Genomic DNA, 4948 nt, shown 5'->3' on the forward strand with positions numbered 1-4948 from the left:
TGGCGCAACTCGCACGAACAGTCCCACCTCGACCCCGTAAACAAGCTTTTTTGCCTCGAAGAGTTCGTCGGAGACGAAGAAGCAACCTTCAGTGCAAACGTAGCACTCTTTTGTGCAACCGCCCAAACAACGCCCCCTCTACCCTCTGTCGAAACACTCGGCATTGCTGCTCCCTAAGGTGAGCTTCTCCTCATAGGCAATTCCGCTCTTATCCGGTCACGTTTGTGTGCCCGAATTTCGCAAGGCAACCTCCATGGGACATGGAAAAGACTCGAGAAGAGAGCTCGCTCACGGGAGAGAGAAGCCAAGGAGACCACGAGAGTGCTGAGAGTGGGACAGCGCTGAATAGGCGGGAGAAGCCTGCGCGTATAAACGGAGATATATATCCAATTGCAACGAAGGAACGTGCCAAAGATCGAGAACAATGGCAGAAATGCTAGTAACGTGCACTTCGGGACCAACGCATCACCGGAAGACAACCGCCAAACATCGAAAGAGTCGCGATGCTCCGCAACCTACGTGCAAAGCGGTCGCACACCGGGTAAGGGAGTGAGAGCCCCAAACATAGCTGGGCGAGGCGCTCACTCCGCTCTTTAATATCTCGTTAATACCGCCAAGGAAATGGCACAAGCACACACACACAAGCATCCTCGGAAGAGGACAGTTCGAGTGACAGGTCAAATCCAAGAGTTCCGAAGACTACCTCCAGGAACAATCGGGAACAAGACCGATTACAAGTCGTCGAGTCTGTTACTGGGCGAACACGAGATGCGCACAGGAAATCGATCAGCCCTCACAATGGCCCAAGGCCAGAGATCGGACTGCTACGATTTACCCCAACAATCATCGTGCCACTCTTCGCAGAGAGGTGATAGACGCCAACGAGCCCGCGCATAGCAATCGAGGTGTAAAAAGGGCGTTGAAGGCAGGAAGCCTGGACGAAAGAGGCTACGAGGTCACCTCGAAGCGGTCTAAGAATCGGGCGCACTTGGGGCGACTACCAGTGCCAACCCCTTATCCCGCGGTGCGTCCGACACACAGAAATTTCCAAGGCGGCCAAGGAGCCTCCCCGCATAGCAATCGGGGTGTGAGGTTACGGATGCAGCATTGATAGCAATCGAGGTGTGAGGCGAAGGATGCAGAAGTGAGAGCCGAGGGATGTAGCAGAGATAGCAATCGGGGTGTGTGATGCAGAAGAGATAGCAATCGAGGTGTGCGGTGGGAAGGGCCCAGCAGCCAGAATGCATGAAGCGACGGATGAAGCAGTGATGACAACCGGGCTGTGAGGAGAGGAGGGATGCAGCCAAGAAAGCAATCAGGGCTCGAGGCAAGGGATGCATCAAGGATAGCAATCATGTTGTGAGGCGAGATTCCAAAGGCTAAACGTGAGAGGCTGCAGGGTCGACTCAGAGAGGTCTATGCATGTGAGAGGCTGAAAGCAAGGTCGACTCGGAGCGGTCTATGCATCGGGCGCGCTTGGGGCGACTACCAGTGCCAACCCCTTATCCCGCGACGCGTCCGACAAAGAGAACGTTCCAAGGCGGCAGAGGAGGTTACCAGCCGAAGGATGCAGTAGCAATAACAGGTATAGTTCCGCGGCGGCCGAGAAGACTCACCGCATAGGAATCGGGATGCGAGGCGAGGGATGCGGCGGGAAGGCCCCGACGGCTAAACGGAAGAGGCTGCAGGGCCGCCTCGGAATGGTCCAAGCATCGGATGCGATTGGGACGACTACCAGTGCCAACCCCTTATCCCGCGATGCGTCCGATACACAGATAGTTCCAAGGCGGCCGAGGAGCCTCACCGCATATCAATCGGGGTGCGAGGCGAGGGATGGGGCGGGAAGGCCCCAACGGCTAGACGGAAGAGGCTTCAGGGCCACCTCGGAATGGTCCAAGCATCGGACGTGCTTGGGGCGACTGCCAGTGCCAACCCCTTATCCCGCGATGCGTCCGATACACAGATGGTTCCAAGGCGGCCGAGGAGCCTCACCGCATAGCAATCGGGGGTGCGAGGCGAGGGATGGGGCGGGAAGGCCCCAACGGCTAGACGGAAGAGGCTTCAGGGCCGCCTAGGAATGGTCCAAGCATCGGACACGCTTGGGGCGACTACCAGTGACAGCCCCCTATCCCGCGATGCGTCCGATACGAAGATGGTTCCAAGGCGGCCGAGGAGCCTCACCGCATAGCAATCGGGGTGCGAGGTGGGGGATGCGGCGAGATGGCCCCAACGGCTAGACGGAAGAGGCCACAGGGCCGCGTCGGAATAGTCCAAGCATCGGACGCGCTTGGGGCGACTACCAGTGACAACCCCTTATCCCGCGATGCGTCCGATACGAAGATAGTTCCAAGGCGGCCGAGGAGCCTCACCGCATAGCAATCGGGGTGCGAGGTGGGGGATGCGGCGAGATGGCCCCAACGGCTAGACGGAAGAGGCTGCAGGGCCGCCTCGGAATAGTCCAAGCATCGGACGCGCTTGGGGCCACTACCAGTGACAACCCCTTATCCCGCGATGCGTCCGATACGAAGATAGTTCCAAGGCGGCCGAAGAGCCTCACCGCATAGCAATCGGGGTGCGAGGTGGGGGATGCGGCGAGATGGCCCCAACGGCTAGACGGAAGAGGCCACAGGGCCGCCTCGGAATAGTCCAAGCATCGGACGCGCTTGGGGCGACTACCAGTGACAACCCCTTATCCCGCGATGCGTCCGATACGAAGATAGTTCCCAGGCGGCCGAGGAGCCTCACCGCATAGCAATCGGGGTGCGAGGCGAGGGATGCGGCGAGATGGCCCCAAAGGCTAGACGGAAGAGGCTGCAGGGCTGCCTCGGAATAGTCCAAGCATCGGACGCGCTTGGGGCGACTACCACTGCCAACCCCTTATCCCGCGATGCGTCCGATACACAGATAGTTCCGAGGCGGCCGAGGAGGTGGGGGATGCAGCGAGATGGCCCCAACGGCTAGACGGAAGAGGCTGCAGGGCCGCCTCGGAATAGTCCAAGCATCGGACGCGCTTGGGGCGACTACCAGTGACAACCCCTTATCCCGCGATGCGTCCGATACACAGATAGTTCCGAGGCGGCCAAGGAGCCTCACCGCATAGCAATCGTGGTGCGAGGTGGGGGATGCGGCGAGATGGCCCCAACGGCTAGACGGAAGAGGCTGCAGGGCCGCCTCGGAATGGTCCAAGCATCGGATGCGCTTGGGGCGACTACCACTGCCAACCCCTTATCCCGCGATGCGTCCGATACACAGATAGTTCCAAGGCGGCCGAGGAGCCTCACAGCATAGCAATCAGGGTGCGAGGCGAGGGATGCGGCGAGAAAGCCCCAACGGCTAGAGGGAAGAGGCTTCAGGTCCGCCTCGGAATGGTCCAAGCATCGGACGCGCTTGGGGCGACTACCAGTGACAACCCCTTATCCCGCGACGCGTCCGATACACAGATAGTTCCAAGGCGGCCGAGGAGCCTCACCGCATAGCAATCGGGGTGCGAGGCGAGGGATGCGGCGAGAAGGACCCAACGGCTACACGGAAGAGGCTTCGGGGCCGCCTCGGAATGGTCCAAGCATCGGACGCGCTTGGGGCGACTACCAGTGACAACCCCTTATCCCGCGACGCGTCCGATACACAGATAGTTCCAAGGCGGCCGAGGAGCCTCACCGCATAGCAATCGGGGTGCGAGGCGAGGGATGCGGCGAGAAGGACCCAACGGCTAGACGGAAGAGGCTTCGGGGCCGCCTCGGAATGGTCCAAGCATCGGACGCGCTTGGGGCGACTACCAGTGACAACCCCTTATCCCGCGACGCGTCCGATACACAGATAGTTCCAAGGCGGCCGAGGAGCCTCACCGCATAGCAATCGGGGTGCGAGGCGAGGGATGCGGCGAGAAGGACCCAACGGCTAGACGGAAGAGGCTTCGGGTCCGCCTCGGAATGGTCCAAGCATCGGACGCGCTTGGGGCGACTACCAGTGACAACCCCTTATCCCGCGACGCGTCCGATACACAGATAGTTCCAAGGCGGCCGAGGAGCCTCACCGCATAGCAATCGGGGTGCGAGGCGAGGGATGCGGCGAGAAGGACCCAACGGCTAGACGGAAGAGGCTTCGGGTCCGCCTCGGAATGGTCCAAGCATCGGACGCGCTTGGGGCGACTACCAGTGACAACCCCTTATCCCGCGACGCGTCCGATACACAGATAGTTCCAAGGCGGCCGAGGAGCCTCACCGCATAGCAATCGGGGTGCGAGGCGAGGGATGCGGCGAGAAGGACCCAACGGCTAGACGGAAGAGGCTTCGGGTCCGCCTCGGAATGGTCCAAGCATCGGACGCGCTTGGGGCGACTACCAGTGACAACCCCTTATCCCGCGACGCGTCCGATACACAGATAGTTCCGAGGCGGCCGAGGAGCCTCACCGCATAGCAATCGGGGTGCGAGGCGAAGGATGCGGCGAGAAGGACCCAACGGCTAGACGGAAGAGGCTTCGGGTCCGCCTCGGAATGGTCCAAGCATCGGACGCGCTTGGGGCGACTACCAGTGACAACCCCTTATCCCGCGACGCGTCCGATACACAGATAGTTCCAAGGCGGCCGAGGAGCCTCACCGCATAGCAATCGGGGTGCGAGGCGAGGGATGCGGCGAGAAGGACCCAACGGCTAGACGGAAGAGGCTTCAGGGCCGCCTCGGAATGGTCCAAGCATCGAACGCGCTTGGGGCGACTACCAGTGACAACCCCTTATCCCGCGACGCGTCCGATACACAGATAGTTCCGAGGCGGCCGAGGAGCCTCACCGCATAGCAATCGGGGTGCGAGGCGAGGGATGCGGCGAGAAGGACCCAACGGCTAGACGGAAGAGGCTTCAGGGCCGCCTCGGAATGGTCCAAGCATCGGACGCGCTTGGGGCGACTACCAGTGACAACCCCTTATCCCGCGACGCGTCCGATACACAGATAG

Source organism: Cryptomeria japonica, unplaced genomic scaffold (assembly GCF_030272615.1).
Source record: "Cryptomeria japonica unplaced genomic scaffold, Sugi_1.0 HiC_scaffold_65, whole genome shotgun sequence".
NCBI lineage: Eukaryota > Viridiplantae > Streptophyta > Pinopsida > Cupressales > Cupressaceae > Cryptomeria > Cryptomeria japonica.